General features: G+C 46.2%; 1 pseudogene; it reads left to right on the forward strand.

The window, feature by feature from the left end:
- The first annotated feature begins 461 nt into the window (after window positions 1-461).
- LOC138985943 (small ribosomal subunit protein eS6 pseudogene) lies at window positions 462-1,237 on the forward strand (annotated as a pseudogene).
- The last annotated feature ends 23,623 nt before the right edge of the window (window positions 1,238-24,860 follow it).

Below are 24,860 nucleotides of genomic sequence, written 5' to 3' on the forward strand. Positions count from 1 at the left end.
ATACTACTCAACCATAAAAAATGAAATAATGCCATTTGCAGCAACATGGTTGAACCTAGAGATTATCATACTTAGTGAAGTAAATCTGACAGAGAAAGGCAAATATCATATGGTGTCACTCGTATATGGAATCTAAAATACGATACAAATGGACTTCTTTACAAAACAGAAATACTCACAGACACAGAAAACAAACTTATTGTTACCAAAGAGGAGAGCTGGGGGAGGGATAAATTAGGAGTTTGGAGTTAGCAGATACACACTTTAATATATAAAATAAATAACAAGGTCCTACTGTATAATACAGGGAACTATATTTAATATCTTGTAATAACCTATAATTAAAAAGAAAATTATATATATGAGTCACTTTGCTGTATATCAGAATCTAATCTGTTAGATTAAAAAAAAAAAATCTAGCTCTTTTTGTGTGTAGCTCTTTTTCATGGCGCCTTGGAGGCTGTCAGCCGCTTCAGAATGAAGCTGAACATCTCTTTCCTGGCCACTGGCTGCCAGAAGCTCATTGAAGTGGACCATGAACGAAAACTTTGTACCTTCTACGAGAAGCGTATGGCCACAGAAGTTGCTGCTGATGCTCTGGGTGGAGAATGGAAGAGTTATGTGGTCCGAATAGGTGGCAGGAATGATAAGCAGGGTTTCTCCATGAAGCAGGGTGTCTTGACCCATGGCTGAGTTTGCCTGCTACTGAGTAAGGGGCATTCCTGTTACAGATCAAGGAGGACTGGAGAGAGAGCGCAAATCTGTATGGGGTTGCACTGTGGATGCAAATCTAAGTGTTCTCAATTTGGTCATCGTGAAAAAAGGGGAGGAGGATATTCCTGGACTCACCGATACTACAGTGCCTCGTCGCCTGGGTCCCCAAAGAGCTAGCAGAATCTGCAAACTTTTCAATCTCTCTAAAGAAGATGATGTCCGCCAGTATGTTGTGCGAAAGCCCCTAAACAAAGACGGTAAGAAAGCTAGGACTAAAGCACCCAAGATTCAGCGTCTCGTGACTCCACTAGTTCTGCAACACAAACGCCCGCGTACTGCTCTGAAGAAACAGCGTACTAAGAAAAATAAAGACGAGGCTGCAGAATATGCTAAACTTTTGGTCAAGAGAATGAAGGAGGCCAAAGAAAAACGGCAGGAACAGATTGCCAAGAGACGGAGGCTGTCCTCTCTGAGAGCTTCTACTTCTGAGTCCAGTCAAAAATGAGATGTTCTAAGAGTAACAAATAAATAAGATCAGACATCAAAAAAAAAAAAAAACAGCATTGTAAATCAACTATAGTACTTCTTTAAAAAAAAAAAAAAAAAAGGAGAAAAAGAATGCTCTAATTCTTGGGGTGCCTGCCCGGCTCATGAAAATTCCTCTTTTCTAAAAACCAGCTCCAGAACCCAGGAGTGAGCTCCTGAAAGACTGAGTCATGCAATCAACTGGCCAAGCTGATTGATTGAAGGAAGACCTCTGGTCCAGGCTGGACCAATCAGAGTAGTTCTCTAAGACAATTTTTCCAACTGCAACTTAAATTCCGGCCCTCTTTGGAGGTGGAAGCCTGGTATGTGAGTCCTGGGAGCTGTCAGTGCCATGCGGAGGGATCTTGATTGCAGAAGGAGAATGAATCCAACAGGTAGGGAGAAGCAGAGGCATGGAGCCTGTGTCCTGCTGAATTCCAGTCCGTGGTTCCAGCTGTCCCCAGGCCCAGCTGTTCCCCTGTGCCTCCCACTGCTGTGTGACCTGCTGTGTTTGTTTATCTAATACGTTCTCTTTTCCTGGCCTGTTAGCGAGGTTCCTGTCACTTGTAATAAAAGCATCCCGAGTAGTCCAGCATTGTGTCATGTGCTATGCTGCTTGTAGGGGGCATGCGGAGATGAACAGACAAGGATGCACACCCTTAAAGGACTTACAGTTCTGTGTGTCAACCATAATACAGGGTGGAAAATTATAAATGTTTAAGAGGACTCAAAAGCTGTAGGAAAGTAAAGGTGGGAGAAATCACTTCTACGGGGAGTCTTTAGGGACAACTTGTCTGAGATGGCTTTTGAACTCACCTCTAAGGTAAGATGAATTTTGCTCATGTGGCCATGAAGGAGAGAAGGCCCTGAAGATGGAGAAAAGGGACTTCCCTGGAAGTCCAGTAGTTAAGACTTCACTTTCCAATGCAGGGGGTGCAGGTTCGATACCTGGTAGGGGAGCTAAGATGCCGCATGCTTCGCAGCCAAAAAAACCAAAACATAAAACAGAAGTGATGTGGTAACAAATGCAATAAAAGACTTTAAAAATGGTCCACATTCAAAAAAAAAAGAGAGAAAAAAAAACATGAGCAAAGATTAAGCAGCAAAGTGGGGTATGTGTGAAAAATAGGCTTGCCCAGTAGGTCAAAGCATTGAGCCTCAGTGGGGAAACATGAAGATTTTTAAGCAAGACAGGAATGTGGTCTTTGAACAGTAGGTTGGAATGGAGGAGACGATGGGATCATGCAGCTAGGAGGTTCTTACAGTGTGCCAAGCTGAAAATAATAAATGTTCTGATTAGGAGAAGGCCAATAGGGAATGGGGGAAATGAGGAAACTCCTTACTTTGGATAATCACAGGGTTTTCAGTCCAGAATGATATCTGAAGAGCAGGGAAAAGGGACGGCCTGGGGACCCACGTGGTGAAACAAAGGCTGAGACAGGCCCTGTGGGGAGTATATTGTTGTTTCGTCTGGTCAGGTCTGACTCTTTGTGACCCCAGGGACTGTCGCCCGCCAGGCTCCTCTGTCCATGCGGTTCTCCAGGCAAGAAGACTGGAGTGGGTTGCCATTTCCTCCTCCAGTGCAGGGTTTGAGGAGTGACTGGAGCATTGCGTCATTGACATCTTCCTTGAGACTAACTAGTAAGAACTAGAAGTAAAACCAGGAACCAGGCTCCACGGTGGTGACCTCACAGCAGAGGAGAGAAGGTAAAAGGCACAGGTTCCCCACCAGAGGGACCTCAGGAAGCCTGCGAAAGACAAACACAAAAGAATCAAAAAACAAAGAGGCACAGAGAGACCGTTGTAGAAACGGTGGAGGCTGGAAACAGCTTACACGGGAAACTGCGTGATTCAGAAGTGGGAACTTTCCAGCCTGGGTGAAGAGGCAAGGAAATCCAGGAGGACATTCAAGCCACAAGAAGGGGGGACTTCCCTGGAGGTCCAGTGGCCGAGACTCTGCACTCCCAGCGCAGGGGGTCTGGGTTCCCTCCCTGGCCCAGGAACTAGGTCCCACCTGCCGCAACTAAGACCTGGCACAGCCAAATAAATAAATGTTTTTTTAAAAAACAAATAAAGAAAACAACAAGAAGGGTTCGGTAGGGATAGGGGGGAAATGTGAGAGCCTGCAGAGCCTAGTGGAGAATTTCCAGGCTTCAGAGTGTGGGCCAGGAGAGATCCTGTTTGATTATCTGCCTGTGTCTTGATGACATTAAGCAGTGCAGATAAAGCTCTCTCGACCCAAGAAGGCTGAGGAACTATAAGAAAAGATCTATGGGTGTTTCTAGAATGTTGAGGAGCAAGAGACATCTGAAGAGTACCCTAGAGGGTGGCAGGCAGGAAGAAGGACTGGGGAAGCTGAGGAAGCATAGCGGCGTGGACTTCCTTGGAGTTGATGATGGACCAAAAAATAGTCAGGAAAAGGAACCGGGGAAGCAAGCATCAGGAGACTCATGTCAGTTTGGAATGGGGAGGGTGGGGAAAGGAGGTATGTGTGTGGAATGCTGTGCAAAAAGAGGAGGAACGTATCCTCCTGCAGATAAAGTCAGATTTTGACAAAAGGTGATGAAACAAGCATTTGAAGCAAAGATTGAGGGTATCAGATGGTTTATTTCCAAGAGATGACTGGTTGCCCAGGGGGCCTGGAGGAGAGCTCAGACTGAGCTGCAGAGAACCAGGAATGCAGGGGAAAAAAAGATGAGCATGGTTGATAATTTTTACAGTAAATTTAATGAAGTGAGAGTAGCTCAAGACTCACATTAATGATAAAGAAGCAGACATAGGAGGGATTCGGGGAGGGGGGCTGGATGAAGGGAGTCAAAAGGAACCAATCTCTAGTTAGAAGATAAATAAGTACCAGGTATGTCATGCACAACATGATAAATATAATTAGCCCTGCCATATGTTACATATGAAAGTCAAGACAGTAAATCCTAAGAGCACTCATCAGAACGAAAAAGATGTTTCTATTTTTTTATGTCACACCTATATGAGATGATGCACATTCACCAAATTTATTATGATAATCACTACATATGTAAGTCAAATTGTTACATTGTACACTTAAACTTATACGGTGCCATGTGTCAGTTATGTCTTAATAAAACTGGAAGTAAAAAATAAAATCAATTAAAAAAAAAAAACCTGTAAAAGTCATTTTGCAGAAAGGGCTTCCCTGATGGTTCAGTGGTAAAAAGTCTGCCAGCTGATGGAGGAGACACGGGTTCGATCCCTGATCCAGGAAGATCCCATTGGAAATGGGGCAACCAAGCCCGTGGCATCACAACGACTGAGCCTGCGCTCTAGAGCCCGGGAACCATAACTACTGAAGCCAGAATACCCTAGAGCCTGCGCTCCGCAGTAAGAAGCAGCTGCAATAAGAGACCCGTGCACCGCAACTAGAGTAGGCCCCACTCACTGCAACTAGAGCAGAAAAAAGCCCTCACAGCAACGGAGACCCAGCATTGCCAAAAATGAATAAATAATAATAAATTTTTTAAGAGTCAGTTTAAAAAAAGGAGACATAGAGGGACTTCACTGGCAGTCCAGTGGTTAAGACTCCAAGCTCCCAATGCAAGGGGTGAGGGTTAGATCCCTGGACAGGGAACTAACTGCACGGTGAGACCAAAAAAAAAAAGGAGATATAGGCAGATGGGATTCTTTTGACGAGATTGTTTTCACAAGTGTGACACATTCCGCTCTTCCATGCTTCCATGTTTGAGCCCTGTATCTGCTTGGCAAATCACGCGTGTGTACATGCATGTGCGTATGTGTGTGTGGGAATGCACGCAAGATAACAAGAGCTCACTGCACCTTTGCTATGTTTGGAGGTAAGGGACCTATGTCCCCCCTTTTGATCACGGTGGTAAACAGAGAAGCGTAAAAGATTCTAGAGCAAACAGCTGCTTCCCTGACTCTTTATTCTCTACCAAAAAAAAAAAATAAAGGAATGCCAGGGCTGAAGGTGGAAGCAAAGTTTATCCAGGGCTGCTTTTGGAGACAAGCCCATTTTCCCTTAACAGCTTCTTTCCCAAAGCCTCGTGATCTGAGTATTATCACCCCTTCGGCCTTCTCCCAGCAGCGTGGATGGAAGATAACTCTGCTCCATTCATTTTCAGACCCCATGGCTCCAGTTCCCATGTGCCAGATGCAGGGAACCTGTTGGGTGTGGGTAGAGTCCTACATACAGCGACTCAGGCACGGGTTCCAGAGTTACGCCCAGAGTCCGTGAAGGCGCCCTGCTCTTCCGTTCCCTGCTAGCAGCTGCCACCCGTGTCACGGATGGGGTGGCAGCACAGGGCAGTGAAGAGGCGCCCCAGCTGCATCCCCCACTGACTGTGACCTTGGAAAGGTTAGCCTTTCCAGAGACTTGCGGTCCTCACCTGGATCACGGTTATGATGGTCGTCTACCTCATTTGTGATGACAAACGGGCACGGAGTAGAGAAGGAAATGGCAACCCACTCCAGCGTTCTTGCCTGGAGAATCCCGTGGACAGAGGAGCCTGGCGGGCTATAGTCCAAAGGGTCCCAAAGAGTTGGACACAACTGTTGTGATGCACACAATGGGCATGGAATACCTATCAATAGTGCCCATGAGGAGGGGAGCAGTTGCGGTTACTATTGTTATGCACGCAGTAAGCTTTCAGTGGAAAGGAGGAGGCATGGTGAGCATGGTGTTCAAGGACAGGGTGTAGACCTGGAGCACTGGGGTGGCGGGAAGACCCCAGGTCCACGGAGAGGACGCGGAGCCTTACAAACAGAGCGAGGCAGAGGACAAAGCCTTCAGGTGTGCCCTGGGTGGTTCTGTGTTTCTGTAACAAGGTTCCCTGGGGTCAGGCCTCACTGCTCAAAATGTTGTCTGGACCAGAGCTCTGGTACCCCCTGGATGCTGGTAAGGAATGCTGATTCTCAGGCCCCACCCCTGGCTGCCGGAATCAGCACCTACATTTTATTTGTATTATTTATTTATTTTTGGCTATGCTGTGCATGCAGGATCTTAGTTCCCTGACCCGGGATGGATTCCGCAACCTCTGCATTAGAGTTTTAGCCATCGGACCATTAGGAAAGTCCCAGCATCTGCATTTAAACAAGATGTTCAGGTGGTTCACGAGCACTTGGGAGTTTGGAGCTGAGGGACTCAGTTAGCCCCATTTATTAACCAGCTCCACCTTCCCATGAAGGTGGGAGGAGCTCACAGCCCTCACGATGTTTCTGGGTGACTGAGAGAAGATGCTGGTCAGAGAAGAAACCTCCAGGCTGGCTGCCCCCTAGTCAAACACCTCTCGGGGGCCCCTCTCCAGAAAAACCATTCGTATGGGAGAAGAGGGGGATAGATCCACTGAAACCCTGAGCGGTGCCTGGTGAAGGGAGAATCCTGCATAAACCATGAAACAAATTAACCTCGTGGCAAGACTGAAAGCACCACAGCCTTGGTCAGCCCCGAGAGGCTGTGTTTGCAAAGTGCCTGGAGCCTTAGCCCTGTGTGTGTTGTGTTGTAAACAATCCTCTCCACAATATGCATGGTGAGGAAAAGGTCTGCTTTCTTTCATAAACAGAACCGCTGTGCCTGCGTAAAAGGAAATACTAGATGATTAAGACCTTTTCTGAGAGGGTACAGAAACCTCTCTCTCCAAAGAGAGGGAAGGGCTTTTTCTTTACTGTGAAGTGAAACCAGTCTCTGAATCCAGCTTTCTCTTTCTCACTGCCCTGTCCACAAGAGATTTTCTCTGTTGATTATTTTTAACAGAGAACGTAAGTTTCCCGTTGACAGAGCCCATGATCTGCTCCTTCACCGAACCCTGGACCCAAGAGGTAGACCTCTGGCTGTCCCGTAAACAGACAGGGCAGGGGGACGCCAGGACTTCCAGCAATGGTGCTGCCCCAGTCAGGTCCCTGCCCAGTGCCTCTGCGAGGCGCGAGGCCCTTCCTAAGGGTTCGCTCCAGGGAGCGGTCCTGGCGGGGCCCCCGAGCCCGGGGCCGGGCCTGTGTGCTCTGGGCAGAGGCCCTGTCCATCAGCACTCCTCTGGGGTCTGTCCCGTTTTAGTCAGGAATGTTCCCCAGATAAAGAACCTGGAGGAATGCAGGCCCTCCATCGCAGTGACCCGGGGACAGAGGATCTTTATCACGCGCTGGGCAAGTGCAGGCAGCCCCTCAGACTACTCCATGTGAAACCCCCAAACGGGGATGACACTGAACTCAGGGCACTGAGTCCAGGAAAAGAAGGCGCTGGTGACGCCTTCCCCAGCTCACCTCTGACCTGGGGGGCCCAACACCCACTTCTTTCCCGGCCTGGCTCCTCCTCTGAGCCTGACCCCCCTGGGACTGCAGATTACTGAACAGTTATATTTAGCAAGTCCAGGGAAGGGACGAGCTGGTCCAGCCCACGAGCCCTCTTCCTTCAGAGACCCGGATTCCTTTGTCTTCTCCCTTCCCCTCCCTTCCTAGTCCTTCCTGCCGGCTGGCCCTTAACCCCTTCCTGGCCTGAGGACTTGCCTACTGGCCTCACCCTTAGGCAGGACAGACAGACTCTGAGAGGTGTCACCCAAGTGTCCAGGGACCCAAACTCCTGCCTGAAATTCTGCTCCATAAACCTCTCTTCTGGAACCTGAATATTTTTTGTTATCCAGTGTTTCCTCATAAAATTATGCAAGTACCCTTGGGAAGGGAAATGACAAGCTTTTCTTTTATCGGCTCACAGACTCTGAAGAATGGGTCCAAGTCAAGGCTTTGGAGGAGAAAGAACACACTGGAGACTGATAAGCCGACTTTTGGTGACAAGAGGATTGATGAGTCTCCCAAACCCACTAAAATGGAGCGAAGGAGTGAAAAGAAAAAAAAAGCATAAATCCACAAGGGCCAAAATCAATGGACGAGAACTCAGAGGAGAGAATACACAACTTTGCTACAGCTGTGAATAAAATGAAAGGTCACCAGAATGGAAACCCTAAATGTGGATTTAGGGTTTGTGAGCGGGATGAGGGGTGAGGTGGAGTGTGTGGGAGGCAGTGCGCGCGAGAGCCCTGGTGTTAGGGGAAACGCTGACTGAAACTGCCCACCCTAGTCAGGCACCGCAGTAACCGTGTGTGTGAGGTACTTTATGACAGGGAGATCCTGGTAAGGGACACAGGACTAACAAGCCACCACCGAAAGGTCAAAAAGGAGACACCAGCCCATATGTCTTACCAACACATGGTAAGAATTACCATATGTAAGAATTACCCAGAATCCTTCTTGCTGGCATCCATCTTGGCTGAACAATGCAGGCACCACCAGGAAGGACCCTGAGTCAGAGTGATTGGCCAGAGACAGCCTAGAGACAAATTGCATCACCATAATACCAGCTAGATGGGAGAAAAGTCCTCCTGGGTTCCCTGACCCTCCTGCTCTCCGCCCAGCTGCCCCCTCCCAATAAACTCTCTTGTTGTGTCAGCACGTGTGAATCCTTGAACAATTCATTTCCTGGTGTCAGACAAGAGCCCTCTCTCCGGGCCCAGAAGGGGTCTTCCTTCCTGTAACCCTAGATCTTGCTTTTCCGCTAGGAAGGCAATAGGCACTATCTAAAACTGAAAAATCGAGCTGTAGTTGAGTAGGCTTATATTTCAAAACTACAGAGTAAGTACCAGAAAAAACAAAAGCAGAGGCCTCAGAAGTGCAGAGGGCTACATTAGGGATTCCCGCTTTTCCTTCCAAATCCAGCAGCGTTCAGTTTTTCAACAAGTTAATGTTTCTTCTTGTAATAGACATAAAATTCCTTCCCCACCCCCCGCCCCAAATGAGAGACATGAGAAGGAATAAGAGAAATGCTTTTGACTTCAGGTTTCTACCTGGGGCTGGCTCAGCTGGGATGTTCTGAGGTCTGGCCATTCCGAGGCTGACTTGCTTGAAATTTTCACCGTCACACCCTCGGGAGGAGGGCACAGCGCCCTGCCAATGTTGTTCTGAAGAAATGGGACTAAGAAGACAGTATTCTGCTTTTTCCCTGTTGGTTTGAAAGGTGTGAACCTATAGGCTGCAGGTTGAGGTAGAGGGTTGGGGGAGGGAAGAAGGGGTTGGTGTGGGGTGGTGGGGAGGCTACGAAGAAGGCTGAAAAGGCCAAATTCAAAAGGAAGAATTTGCATCTCCTTTACTTCCCAGGGGTTTTCTATCTTCTGTAGTGGACTCCACACACCAGGTTGCCCTGCCCTTGCTGTCTACACTTGGCGCCTCAGCCTGTATCTGGAGCGGGCACCTGGCCAGCACCGGCATGGGTACCAATTCCTCCCGGAGCCCCAGTGAGGCCCTATGGTGGCTGGAGACTGCTGGTCTGGGTGGGTGAGCTGGCTGCTGATGGGCAAATCCAGTTCCCTGCTTTTTCCTGCGCAGTCCTCTTTCACAAGTGCAATAAAATCCGGGATCAGGTTGCCAGGATCCCCAAGCTAATAACTGGGAAGTCTTCATCCCTCAGGGCCATCATACCTACCTGGCTGGCAAAATGCTTAGGAGGGAAACAGATTGGAACATTCTAGCTTGGGCAGCCTTGCAAAATGTGTGCAATGAGAATAAAATAAGATGATATGGACCACTTGAGAAAGCCCCTGACATATAGTCAGCATTCAATAAAACATCCCTGACTACTCTAATAATAATTGCTGTCACCTCCTTTGGCCAGGAAATGTGCTAGAAACTGATAAATGTACCCTGTAGTCATTTACCAGAAAAGGCTGTTCATTTCTTAATTAATTTAAAAAATAGTTTAATAAGTCCATTGTTTGTTGATAAGCACATCCCTGGATTCCAGCGGTTTCAGCTTTACAACACTGTGTGTAAAACAAAACAGCCAATCCTGGCAGAGCTAACTGGAACCTTGTCCTCTCCTGTCTGTCTTTGTCCTAACAAAGGCAGCTGGGAGTTCCCTGGCAGTCCAGTGGTTAGAAGTCCTGCTTTCATTGCCAGCCTGAGGCCTGGGTTCCATCTCCAGTCCGGGAACTAAAATCCCGGAAGCCAAAAAAAAAAAAAGAAATAAATAAAAGAGAAAAAAGAAAGGGAGTTAGCTAGACGATCTAATATTCTGCTGAGTGAACCTGTCACAATTTTTGAAACCATTCCCTAAGTGCTAGGTATTTGCTTGTTTCTTACTTTACACATTACTTATTGCGCTGGCTGGGCATTTTTGTTTCAAAAGTCTTTTGCCATATTTAAGATGATTTCCTTGTATTAGACTCACTACAGGGAACTATTAAAGGGGAATCAAGATTTTTAAAAGCTCTTGAATTTTACCCTGTAAGACTTGTGCTAATTTATAGTCTCAATGGGAGTATTGGATTGGATTTTATTGGATTCATTTAAAAAATAAGTTTAATTATTTGAAAAATAGAAAGGGCATTTTCTTTTAACCTAGAAATATTTATTAGGCTAGTGAGATTGAACAGTTGCTTGTATGTCTGCTAATCAGTTGTATGTCTATGTGAATTTTCTATTCATATCTTTAAGGCACTTGTGCCTATTTAGGAACGAATATGATAAACAGAAATAATTATTGGGGCTTCCCCTGTGGCTCAGTGGTAAAGAATCTGCCTGCAGTGCAGGAGCCAGAGGAGATGAGGGTTCGATCCTTGGGTGGGGAAGATGCCCTGGAGTAAGAAATGGCAACCCACTCCAGTATTCTTGCCTGGAGAAACCCATGGACAGTGAGCTACAATCCATGGGCTTGCAAAGTGTCAGACATGACTGAGTAACCAAGCACACACACAGCTCACACATATACATTCCCCTAAGATTAGGAGATTTTACTGTGTCTATATTCCCCAACCCCCTTCTCTCTCTCTATACACATTACATGCCTGCACTTTTTTCCCCTCATAAACTTACTTTTACAACCTCCATAAATCATCCTAAGGTCAAAACTCTAAGGATTCACAATAGCCCAGGGGGTTGGCTGTGCCATTGCAGAGTTTGAGGAAAAAGCAGCAGACGGCTTCCTGGGTTTTTCCCCTCTGTGTGGGAATCTAAGCAACAGAAGTCTGTTGTAAACACAGAGGGGGAAAAAAAACCTAGATTTTTCACAGGGCCATGAACCAGGAAATACTGTGAAGTCTACAAAGTTCTGGCTCTCACTGACCACACATTAAACCTGGAGCACGTGTGAAGTCAGAAGAGACTAGGAAGGGCTGGGAAGAGAGTTGGGGAGCTGGCTGTCAGAGACCAGGGTGTCTGTGGACGACCTCAGGTTGGTCTTCCAGGACCTTTCCTGTAAGGAAGCAGGCAAGATGCAAATACTCCTGGAGGACAGGAGAGCGAACGTTTAGAATAGTGACCGCCTTGACCCTGCAAGATGTTCCACTAGAAGAAAAGATTCATTTTGTTGGATTTAGGCAAGGAAAGTAATTTAAACACGTGAGGGGTTTTCGTTGATAAATACTGGAGTCAAGGATGACCCAAGAGTTCAGTTAGCCAGAGAGCAGGAGCTCTGGATCTCCAGGCTCTAGGTCTGTGTTCCTACAACTGCTAAGAGTCCAACCTTGTGCTTCCCTGGTGGCCCAGTGGTTAAGAATCCACCTTACAATGCAGGGGACACGGGTGGATCCCTGCTCCAGGAAGATTCCACATTCCGAGAGGCACCGAAGTCCATGCGCCACAACTATTGAAGCCTGGGGTCTAGAGCCCGGATGCCACAGCTACTGAAGCCTGCGTGCCCTAGAGCCTGTGCTCTGCGACAAGTGAAGCCGCTGCAGTGAGAAACCTGAGCACCGCAACTGGAGAGCAGTCCCCACTTGTTTCAACTAGAGAAACCCCTCCCCGCCCCGCCCCAGCAAAAAGACCCAGTGCAGCCAAAAATAAAAACAAACAAACAAATAAAAAAACCCTTCAACTGGGACTTCCCTGGCCCTCCAGTAGTTAAGATGCCCCTCTTCAACTGCAGGGGGGCACGGGTTTGATCCCTGGGAGGGGAGCGGTTAACTATTCTTAGACGCATATGTATGTGTGTGTATGTGTGTGTGTGCATGCGCATGCTCAGTTGCTCAGTTGTCTCCGACCCTGTGGGATCCTATAGACTATAGCCCACAAGGCTCCTCTGTCCATGGGATTCTCCGGGCAAGAATACTGGAGTGAGTTGCCATGCCCTCCTCCAGGAGATCTTCCCAACCCAGGGACTGAACCTACGTCTATTATGTCTCCTGCATTGGCAGGTGAGTTCTTTACTACTAGCGCCTCCTGGGAAGCCCGTATGTGTGTGTATGTATTTGTATACATATATATGTGTGGAATTCTATTGTTGTTTGAGCATAAAAGAAGCAACAGAGTGCAAGGACCTGTTAAGAAGATAAACAGCATCTTATGACCTTATTGCCTTTCTGACTCCCTTTCCCTCTCCTAGGAAAACCTCATCTGACCTCCCAGGGTACAGAGTCGTCCGATTCTTTATCTGTTCTCTTTTCAGTCTATTGTTTATGGCACACGTTTTCTCATTCTTTCATGGTTTTGTTTTTGACACTTAAAAACCAAGCATTTGGAACTAAAGGCTCTTTTATCTCTCAAAACGGCTGTCATTTATTTTGGGTTTCCAAGTTGGGTCATCAATTTAGTTTCTTTTGACTGCTATAACAAATGACGACACGTATGGTGGCTTAAAACAATACACGTACATTATCTTACAGCGCTGGAGATCCGAAGTCTAACACAGCTCTCACTGGACTAAAGTCGAGGTGTTGAGGTGTTGGCAGGGCTGCGTTTCTTCTGGGGGCTCTAGGAGAGAATCCCTTTCTTGCCTCTTGCAGCTTCTTGAGGCAGCTTACATTCACTGACTTGTGGCCCTCCTCCTCTGTCTCCAAAGCCAGGGGCATGCAGCTGAGCCCTGCTCACGCTGCCATCGTGCTTGTTCTCTCTTTTGCCACTTCTCTTCCGCTTGTAAGGATCCTTGTGACTACATTACCACCAGGACAATCTCCTCCACCCAAGATCAACTCATCACAAACTTAATTGCATCTGTAACTTCACTTCCCCTTTGCCATGTAATCTAGCAAGTTCACAAATTCTAGGAATTAGGATGTGGACATCTTTGCCTCCCACAGTCACACCAAGCTGTATCCAATTAGCACAATCCATTGCCCTGGCTACAGTGTTAGGCAATAGCCTAATGCAGTCCAATCAGAGTGGATGTCCATGCTAGCCGGAAATGCTGGGACAGAAGGACTTTTCCCCTGCTCTAGATCTGTCCTGCCCAGTACAGGAGCCACTGGGCACATGAGGCTATCGAACACTTGAAATGCGGGTGCTCTGACTTATGATGTTCTTTAAGTATGTGAAAGTGAAAATGGTTCAGTCATGTCCGACTCTTGGCAACCTCATGGACTTTACAGTTTATGGAATTCTCCAGGCCAGAATACTGGAGTGGGTAGCCTTTCCCTTCTCCAAGGGGTCTTCCCAACCGAGGGATCGAACCCAGGTCTCCTGCATTGCAGGCAGATTCAGCTAAGCCACAGGGAAGCCCTCTTTAAGTGTAAAACACATGTGAAACGCAGGCTGGAACATCCCTTGTGGCCCAGTGGTTAGGAATCTGCCTGCCATTGCAGGGGACCTGGGCTCCATCCCTAGTCTGGGAAGACTCCGCATGCCAGGGGGCAACCAAGCCCATGCACGACTCTTAAAGCCTGAGCTTAGAGCCTGTGAGCCACGACTACTAATGCCCACACCCCAGAGTTCGTGTTCCACAACAGGAGAAGCCACTGCAGTGAGAAGCCTGCACGCTTCTAGAGAGTTGCCCCACTTGGCGCAACTAGAGAAAGCCCTTGCACAGCAATGATGACCCAGCGCAGTCAAAAATACATTAATAAAAATATAAAATAAATACTTTAAAAAAACACTGCATTTTGAAGACTTAGTACAAAAAATGAATGCAAAATAGGTTATGAATTTTTTAATGACTACACACTGAGATAATGTTTTGTATACATTGGGTGAAATAGCGTATGTTGCTAGAATTAATGTCACCTTTTTCTTTTTGCTTTTTAAAAACATGACTACTGGAAAATGTAATATCACACACAGGGCTTGCATTATATTTCTACCAGACAGTGCTGTGCTGGACGGTGCCCTGCATAGATGTGAAGCCTGGAATGATTGGAGCAGTTTGTGCCAGAATGTGGGGAGTCAGATTTCGATGCAGCGGAAACTGATGAAGGCAGAACAGAGAGAGGAAGGATTCAGCTCCTTGATAATATCACTGGGCCACTGGTTTAAACAATCTAGAACCTTCCAATCATAATCTTCCCAGTCTAACATCCACCCAGACTGTGGGTCCCCTCTTCTTCAGCCCCTGGACTTCCCCAGGCTGCATCTCCTTCCTTTAGTCTCAAATAGAATGTCTAAATACAGCTTTGAGTAATTACAATTTTTTTGAAGTAGTGCTTTATAAAATGTTAAAAGTAGCACATATTCATTGTAGACAGTTTGGCCAATATATTAAAGTAAAATGATAACACTTCTGACCCTGCCACTCAGAGACCGCCCCTGCTAATGTTGCTTCTTCCTAAGTCAAGCAAACGTTCAGTCCTGGAACATGTAAAACTCAAATGGTGTTTAAGTCAAAAGGACGACAATCATGACATCATCCAGTGACCAGCATCCAGAATGTGTTTGCCTGCAAGACAGAGCAGCTGAAAGGGGTGATCTCCCGCTTTCTTCTTCTGGTACCTTCTCCTTTTCTGGGTCCCTCTGTTCATCTCCAGGACTTTGGAGGATTTGGGGTCACAGTTCTCAAACCATGTCATTGCCAAGTCATCTTCAGGGCACACAGCTGCCGCCTCCTTGAAGATAGAGGGTTCCTTTGTCATTCTGCCTTGTGGTGACTTTCAGCCCCTTCCAGGCCTGTTCTGTGGCTCCCATCGTGTAGAATTCCTTTCGCTGCTGCAGACGTGGCTAGTTCATCCCTACCATCAACAGCTGAAGTGCCTCTGTAAGCCTCCTGTTTTTAGCGCCTCTTTCAATTCCAGTGGCCTTAAAGCAGTGTCTGCTTCCACCCAAGCAGAGTTTAGGGTGCCTTAGAAAATTCTTGATTTTTCAAGATTGGCATAAAGCTTTGCCTGTAATGATACAGAAATCCTATAAGCGTAGGGTGAGAATCTCAACAATAACAGAGATACACGACAGCAGAAGACAACCCTGCCCCAAGACCCGCCTCCTGCTGTGTGCTCTTGCTTATAAGAAATTGCCCCCCAGAGAGCTTCACGTCCCCAAAATTTCCTGTCTCCAAAATGATATTTCGCACTAGTTTAGAAGGGGGCGACAGAGGGTGAGATGGTTGGATGGCATCACTGACTCTATGGACATGAGTATGAGCAAACTCCAGGAGACAGTGGAGGACAGAGGAGCCTGGCATGCTACAGTCCCTGAGGTTGCAAAGAGTCACATACGACTGACCGACTGAACAACAGCATTGACCCAGTTCACCTGTTTTGCTGGAGTGACTTTTTCATGTGGGTGGGAGCAGGTGCGAATCACAGATCTGAAATAAGGATATTCTAGGACATTTTCTATTCAATTACATACTACGTTTTACTAAAAATTTTAAATTACTTTTTTTTGGATGTTGAAGGGTTTTTAAATTTTTTTTAATTAAAAAAACATTTTTTAATTTTTAAATTTTAAAAAATTTTACATTTATTTATTTTTTAATTGAAGGATAATTGCTTTACAGAATTTTGTTGGTTTCTGCAAAACATCAACATGAATCAACTTTAGGTATGCATGTGTTCCCTTCCTTTTGAACCTCCCAACAACTCCGCAGTTATTTTATTCATAAATAGATTTAAGATTAAAGTTATTCATATCAATAACCTCAGATATGCAGATGACACCACCCTTATGGCAGAAAGTGAAGAGGAACTAAAAAGCCTCTTGATGAAAGTGAAAGAGGAGAGTGAAAAAGTTGGCTTAAAGCTCAACATTCAGAAAACGAAGGTCATGGCATCTGGTCCCATCACTTCATGGCAAATAGATGGGGAAACGGTGGAAACAGTGTCAGACTTTATTTTTTTTTGGCTCCAAAATCACTGCAGATGATGATTGCAGCCATGAAATTAAAAGACGCTTACTCCTTGGAAGGAAAGTTATGATCAACCTAGATAGCATATTGAAAAGCAGAGACATTACTTTGCCAACAAAGGTCCGTCTAGTCAAGGCTATGGTTTTTCCAGTGGTTATGTGTGGATGTGAGAGTTGGACTGTGAAGAAGGCTGAGCGCCAAAGAATTGATGCTTTTGAACTGTGGTGTTGGAGAAGATCTCCTTGGACTGCAAGGAGATCCAACCAGTCCATTCTGAAGGAGATCAGTCGTGGGTGTTCACTGGAAGGACTGATGCTGAAGTTGAAATTCCAATACTTTGGCCACCTTATGTAAAGAGTTGACTCATTGGAAAAGACCCTGATGCTGGGAGGGATTGGGGGCAGGAGGAGAAGGGGACGACAGAGGATGAGACGGCTGGATGGCATCACCGACTTGATGGACATGAGTTTGGATGAACTCCGGGAGTTGGTGATGGACAGGGAGGCCTGGCTTGCTGCAATTCATGGGGTCGCAGAGAGTCATACACAACTGAGCGACTGAACTGAACTGAACTGAAGACTTTAGAAAGGTTCTGTATTACTTAAACAAAGGCAGTATTATAAGTTAGAAGTGAGGTTTTGCCGGTGTTTATATCATGCCCAGAAGCATAGGACTTGCTCAGTCCTGTGGCCCACAGCTCCAGGGGGCTTGTCTGCAGGGAAGAATAATCAGATGGGAAACAAAGCATGATTTGGTCATAGTTGGCCAAGCCCTCCATACTCCCAGATGTGGGTTGTCTTGGGGGAAATGCACTGGAAAATATGGCTTAGACCAGAGAGACACAGGGGAACTCTCTGATCTCTGCCTTCTTGAATCCAAGAAGGTTATCTGCAGCCTCAAGGTAATCAATTCAGCCCATTGCAGGCAGAGAGGAGCAGGAACAGAGACTTGGACAAGCCTGATTGCTCAGAAAAACTGAACTTGACCCTCTCTGTGTATTTTCCTAGGATGCAGAAGTCAAAAAGAGCATGAATCGGCCTGGGGGATAAAAGCCCCTGCCACGGGTGCTCACTACAAGGGAACAGAAAGGGTGAAGGGGGAGCACTGGGTACCACCTTGATCCTCACAGGTACCCCGCAATGGAGAAAGTCTTAGTCCCAGTTACAGGTGAAGAAACTCAGAGAGGTTAAGTCATGTTATGGTTAATTTTATGTGTGAACCTGACTGCCCAAGGTATGCATAGAGGCCAGGGAGAACAAGATTTCCAGGTGCGTCTCTGAGGATGTCTTCCCATCGGCCTGCGGGGATGAAAGGAATCAGCCTGAGGATGAACTAAGTAGAAAGAAAGTTACCAGCCTAGCATCTTATAAGGGCAACTTACACTACATGCAGAGACATAAGTCTGCCAAGAAACCAAAGATTCCTCTTTATGTGATTGGGGAAGGAAAATTAACTGAATTCAAAACATCTGCTCCTTTCTTCTGATGAGATTATGGAGAAAGAAAAGCAGAAAGCTTTCTGAGTAGGTGTTTAGAGGAACAGCTTACTATCTCTTATGGAATGGAACCTCTAGCCAAGTGCCATGAAGACATTATGGCCCTGGGGCGGGGATGATAACCCTCCATCCCCTGGAATCCTAAGTATGACAGCAAGTTAGTCGTTCCCTCTGCCATTCATGGTCCTAGCTCTTCCTCCTAGCAACCCAGATGCCCAGAGGACTCTAGTCATTTCAATGAAAGCCACAAAGTTGCTTTAATTCCCTTCTCCCTCTCTTTTTTTTTCCCTTGGCCACGCCCTGTGGCATGTGGGATCTTAGTTTCAAGACGAGTGATCAAATCCATGCCCCCTGCATTGGTGCTTTGGGAACATGGAGTCTTAACCACTGGACCGCCAGGGAAGTCCTTCATTCCCTTCTTAATTCCCTTGGCGTGATGCAGTCCATGGGGTCGCGAAGAGTCAGACACGACTGAACTGAAGGGTACCTATCTTGGACATCCAGTTTTTCTGTTGATTCCCCATCACTTTTCAGATGACAGAAGATGTGTATTTCCTTCCCAGCTGAAAAGCACATATTTCTAAAAGCTCCCTAATTGGTGTTCCTAATAGTAGGAGCTTTAGTGCCTGCGGAAAGCTCCAAGGGAGAACTGTGAAATGAGATGTTAGGTCAGAACTTTCTTATCAGGCTGGAATTGTGGCTAAGGCTCAAAGCTGAGGACAAGAGGAGCTAATACTGACACAATTAGCCAATAACGGGCCAGACACATCCACCCCACCCGCTGGAGTTCACAGAAAGAGGCAGAACAGGTTCCGCTACCACGCCTGTGCTGCTCCAGACGGTTTCTATCTGAGACTGGGGACGAGTCAGGGTGCATAATGAGGAGCGGTTCTCTCCCCACCCTCCAAGGGAGGGAGATGCTCGCGTTCTGTGAACCCAAGCAAAGAGTTGATACCTTCTAGGGAATCACAGGCAATAAAGATACCCGTGAGAAGCCCTGCTCTGGTCACCTCATTTCCCCTGCTGGACATCAGCGTAGATGGCAGACTTCTGGCTGCCTGTGTTCTGGTGGGAGCGGCAACAAGAGAGCTGGAAAGAGAGCTGGTCTCGGGGGAGGGGCAGCAGCTGGGAGGCTCCATCCCCAGAGCCATCGGCTGCAATGTGGTGGCTTTGCAACCTGGCGGGGCTGAGTGAGGGCCCCCACAACTCCCTTTCTTCCATGTTTCTGGTGAGGGCTGCCCACAAGAGGCATCTGTACGTGATGTGGAAGATGGAGGTGGGGTGGCAGCTGTGACTATTCCCAGAGGGTCCAGACAGGGCAGGTCCGGTCACAGCTCCCACTGGGTTTTGTGGATCCAATAGATCCATTACTGGTGCGGGAAGCAAATGGGCTGAAGCTCCAGCTCAGTGGGATCTCTTCCTCCAGCTCTTCCAAACCCTCTCCTGCAGGTCATGGTGACAATGGAGATGGGGTGGCCTGAAGTGGACTTCAGTGAGGGGCAGGAGGAGGTCAGCTGCCCGCCTTTCCCCCACTTTGCATTCATCTTTCTTACCTTCTCCATCACCCACCCTGAGACTTTGGGCTTGGCCCCAGATCCAGGAGGGACAGCTGGACTCAGACTGTTTAACTAGCTTTCTCAGTCAATTTAACGCCCTTATTCAACATCCTTCCTAGTGATTCGGCTTCTCGGAGCTAGCACTGCCTGATACATGTCGCTTCTATCCAAAACCAGTCATCAGACTTTCAGATCACGTAGGGAAACTTGGTACAATAAAAAGAGCACAGTTCTGGGATTCAGATATGTGTTCCAATTTCATCTTTCGACTGACTTGCTATGGTCATGTCACTTAACCCTCCGAGTGTCGGTTACATCACTGTTACATAAACAAGGTGTGGATTCGGTGTTCTCCAAAGATGTTCTCAACTTTAAACATATAAGGAAACACATGACATTAGATTTGTGGTTATCAGAGGCAGCAGGTAGAAGGAGGGAGAACTGGATAAAGGTGATCAAAAGGTATAAACTTCCAGTTATAAGATAAATAAGTACCAGTATGTAGTGCACAATACTGATAAGTGTAATTAACACTGCTGTATGTTATATACTGGAGAAGGAAATGGCAACCCACTCCAGTACTCTTGCCTGGAACATCCCATGGACAGAGAAGCGTAGTAGGCTACAGTCCATGCGGTCGCAAAGAATCGGACACGACTGAGCGACTTCACTTCACTTCTATATTATATATGAAAGTTAAGAGAGTCAATCCTAAGAATTCCATCACAAGGAAAACAGTTTGTTTCTATTTCTTTACTTTTATATCTACATGAGGTTACAGATGCTCACTAAACTTCTTACAATATTCATTTCATGATGTATCCATGTCAAATCATTATGCTGTACATTTCAAATTTATACAGTTCCATGTGTCAGTTACATCGCAAAAAAACTGTAGGGAAAAAAGAGTTTCTGAACTCTTTATAAACAGTTAAGAAAATTAAGTCATACAGAACTATCACTAATGGTTAATTCCAAATTTTAAAAACAACTCTCCTGCAACTCAGTTATGATAAACACTTTTGAGGACACATACAAAGTGCAAAACTGCTATTCTTCATCCTTTGGGAACTTCCCCTGGTTCATGGTGTTACTATTATGGGACCAACTCCTCCCCTTGCTCCTGTTAATTAGAACAGAGGGGACACCAGACCCCAAGGTGGGACCCAGGTTTTCTCTCCTGGGAATTGAGAATTGGGACCAAAAAGCTGCCTGTCAGCCTCTGCTGGTATCTCAAGCTGTGGAAATACTGGGTGGCCACATTTCCATAATCCTCCTGGAGGGCCAGAGAGGCAGAAAAACCATGTCCAAATTGAGAACAGAAAGGAGACCACAGCACATGCTCGAAGGGAAGCAGAGACAAGAACTGGGGTGAAAATGTCCTAATGGTTTCTGGTCCTAGCCTGGCGGCCTTCTGCTCCTTGGTTCCTTGAGACAACCTGTGATTTTATTTATTCCTCCTTTTAGTTTATGCTAACCCAGGTTCATCTTTATTACTGGTCCTTGAACTTCAACTGATAATCCAGTAGGAAGATGTATTTTTTCTTTTTTAAACTTTCAGTTCAGTCCAGTCGCTCAGTTGTGTCTGACTCTTTGTGACCCCACGGAATGCAGCATGCCAGGCTTCCCTGTCTATCACCAACTCCCAAAGCTTGCTCAAACTCATGTCCATCAAGTTGGTGATGCCATCCAACCATCTCCTCCTCTGTCATCCCCTTCTCCTGTCTTCAATCTTTCCCAGCATCAGGGTCTCTTTTCCAGTGAGTCAGTTCTTTGCATCAGGTGGCCAAAGTGTTGGAGTTTCAGCTTCAGCATCAGTCCTTTCTGTATTTATAAATTTTCCTTATTTTTATTTTGACTGTTCTGGGTCTTCCTGATGGGTGCACAGGCTTAACTGCCCCGAGTCATGTGGAATCTTAGTTCCCTGACCAGGGATTGAACCCGAGTCCCTTGCATTGGAAGGCAGATTCTTAACCACTGGACTACCAGGAAAACCTCAAGGTATATTTTTTTCAGGATAAAAACTAGCTTCAAACTGCTCATTGATTCTTTATTATTATGCTGCTTCATCCAAAACAGAAATTTTGGCTTTGAAAAGTTGCCTAGCCCTGCTAGAAAATGGACATTCTCAAACAGCTAGTAATACTGTGTTTGTCTGATAGCAAGAGTGACAACTGTTTATTAGTGTTTCTATGGCAAGAAAGCATTAACCACCCACCTGAACATTCTCAAACGAAAACACAAGGAGTCACCAACAGTCTCATACTGGGGCAGCGACCTTGGCACACACATGTAGGGTTCAAGTCCCGGTACTGCCATTTCCTATCTGTGCACCCTTGGGTAAATGTATACACTCTCTGGCCTGTAATTACTCCATCTATTAAACAGACAATGCCTTCTAAACAAAGCTGCTGTGATGTTTACACGAACTGCTGTATGCCAAAGAACTTTATAAATTATAAAGCTCTTTACCAACGAGAATGGTAGATACTGAATATTATGCCTGTGTCGAAACAGAGTAGAAAACACACACAATAGAAGGAAGACAAAGGAAATACCGTCAGACAACAGGCTTCCAAATGAACAGCCAAAAACTCGATGGAAAATTCTCTTCCCCCATCCCCCGATTAATGTAAAATAAGAGTAACTGAAACAGCAGAAAGGATCTCCTTCTTCATGTTTACACTACGGCAGAGAAGTCGTGTCATTCTGTCCCAGAAGGGAATCGTGTGGACGTGGGCATGAGCAGAAACTCTAGCCTACACACCAAAATGCACGTTCCTGTGGTTAGTTCCATGAGCCGTGGCACGTCATCCAGATATACAAACACCTCTGAATGTACATAACGCCCTTATAGGGTATACACATGTTTGCACAGAGAGTGGGGCTTCCAGAGTGAGAGCATAGCCTGGGATGTCCCCTGGAAATTCAGACATATTCAGACATGAAAGAAGGGCCAGATGTGAGGCCACCTGGGATCTATTTACATGAGATGGTGCACGCAAGGGACAATGATGGGACGTGCTGGGACAGAGAGCAGACCCCTCCGAGAATAAGACCACCTGTCTTTGGGAAACAGAGCCACTTATGGTGCTTTGGTAATGAAATGAAGGGCAGAAGGATGTAGAAAGGGACATGTACGCAAACCCACACACACAAAACCACATAAACTCATGTCTAATGTGTCCAGGGGTCATGGTCAAAGAGATCCGTCAAGCTGTCCTTGCCCCAGACAGGCCTGCTGGTCCCAGAACTTTAGGGTGCAGTGGAGAGCCAGTTCTGTACAGCATGAATATGCTGCCTTGGTGTCACCCAGATGTCCTCAGGATCCTTCTCTTGTGACCAAGAACTAAGAAGATGGCTACATCGCTAGAGTCTGTGTGGGCCAAGTAAGAGCGTAAGAAGATACTGGTGGATCTCACTGCTTCCCCACTTTAATATGGTGCCTGTTTATCAGGCAACAAAACCAAGAAAAAGAGAGATGATCGACAGTCCATTGTGATCCAGCCCTGCTGATCTCTCTAGCTCACATCAATCTCCCCTCACTGCTTATCTGGCCAGTTGCCCATGGCAACTTCCTCCCCACCCAAGGGTGAGGCTGCCTGCACCCTCTAGAAAAACCCCTGTGACTCCACTCAAATGCAGAGGTTTGCAGGGCCAGAGTGTCCTGATGTACTATGACCCCCTCGGAGTGGTGTAGTCTTAACAGGACACATGCACTATCCTTTAATGTTCAAAACACTCTGTCAGCTCCTGAAGAAAACAAAAGCACTAATTTGAAAAGATAGACAAACATCGGTGCTCATTGCAGCGTTATTCATAACAGGCAAGACATGGAAGCAACCATCGGCAGATGAATGGAAAAAGAAGATGTGGCATATATACACAATCGAATATTCAGTTCAGTTCAGTTCAGTTCAGTCGCTCAGTTGTGTATGACTCTCTGCGACCCCATGAAACAGCACACCAGGCCTCCCTGTCCATCACCAACTCTCGGAGTTCACTCAGACTCACGTCCATTGAGTCAGTGATGCCATCCAGCCATCTCATCCTGTGTCATCCCCTTCTCCTCCTGCCCCCAATCCCTCCCAGCATCAGAGTCTTTTCCAATGAGTCAACTCTTCACATGAAGTGGCCAAAGTACTGGAGTTTCAGCTTTGGCATCATTCCTTCCAAAGAAATCCCAGGGCGATCTCCTTTAGAATGGACTGTTTGGATCTCCTTGCAGTCCAAGGGACTCTCAGGAGTCTTCTCCAACACCACAGTTCAAAAGCATCAATTCTTCAGCACTCAGCCTTCTTCACAGTCCAACTCTCACATCCATACATGACCACAGGAAAAACCATAGCCTTGACTAGACGGACCTTTGTTGGCAAAGTATGTCTCTGCTTTTGAATATGCTATCTAGGTTGGTCATAACTTTCCTTCCAAGGAGTAAGCGTCTTTTAATTTCATGGCTGCATTCACCATCTGCAGTGATTTTGGAGCCCCCCAAAATAAAGTCTGACACTGTTTCCACTGTTTCCCCATCTATTTCCCATGAAGTGATGGGACCGGACTCAGCCATAAAAAAGAATGGCTGAGAAAGACAAACATTGTATGATCTCACTTACATGTGGAATCTAAAAATCAAAGCAAACAAAGAAAGAAAACAAAACGGAAGCAGACTCACAGAGAACAAACAGGTAGTTTCCAGATGGGGTGAGGTCTGGGTGAAATAAGTGAAAGGGATTAAGATTTATAAACCTCCATTTATAAAATAAATAAGTCACAGGGATGTAGTACACAGCATAAGAAATATGGTCAATAATATTGCAATAACTTTGTACACTAATAGACTCATTGTGGTGAACATTTCCTAGTTTATGCAAATATCAGATCACTATGCAGTACTCCTGAAACTCACATAATACTGTACGTCAACAATATTTCAATTAAAAGACTTACAAGGATGGGTGCACAATAATGCAAATGAATTTAATATCCCTGAACTGCACACTTAAAAATTATTAAGATAGTGAAAGGGAAAAGGTTAGATAATAGCAGGAAAATCCATCCTCAAGGCGAGAGGGCATGTCGACCCAAAGACGCAAAGAGAAGAATGCCCCAGCGTGCGGGAGAGAGAGAGAAAGAGAGAGAGAGCCCTTTGGCTCCTCTTTTTATATGTTTTTCCCTCCCCCTGGGCCTGCCCTATGCAAATTGGGCTAGCCAGAAATTCTGTTTGTTCTACCTGAAGTCCTCACTTGGTCCTCGGACTTTCCTTTGACCTTCCTTTGTTCTATTTTCGCGGGCTTTTCCCTTCCTTGTCTTTTAGTCAGCACCATTTTGGACTCCTATTTCCTATTCTAACCACCCAACAGTATCATTAGCCATCAGGGAAGTGCAACTAAGAGGGTAGTTTTATGTCATTCTATTTTACCATAATAAAAGAAAGACATTTCCCTCAAAAACCAAAACAAAACACTCCACCAACCACTTCATGGCTTCCTAGCTTTTTCTCTTCTGGATCACCAAAGACTCAAACAGATGACTCCACCCACCTTGGGAGGAAGTG

The sequence above is a fragment of the Bos mutus genome, chromosome 27 (assembly GCF_027580195.1).
Source record: "Bos mutus isolate GX-2022 chromosome 27, NWIPB_WYAK_1.1, whole genome shotgun sequence".
Lineage (NCBI taxonomy): Eukaryota > Metazoa > Chordata > Mammalia > Artiodactyla > Bovidae > Bos > Bos mutus.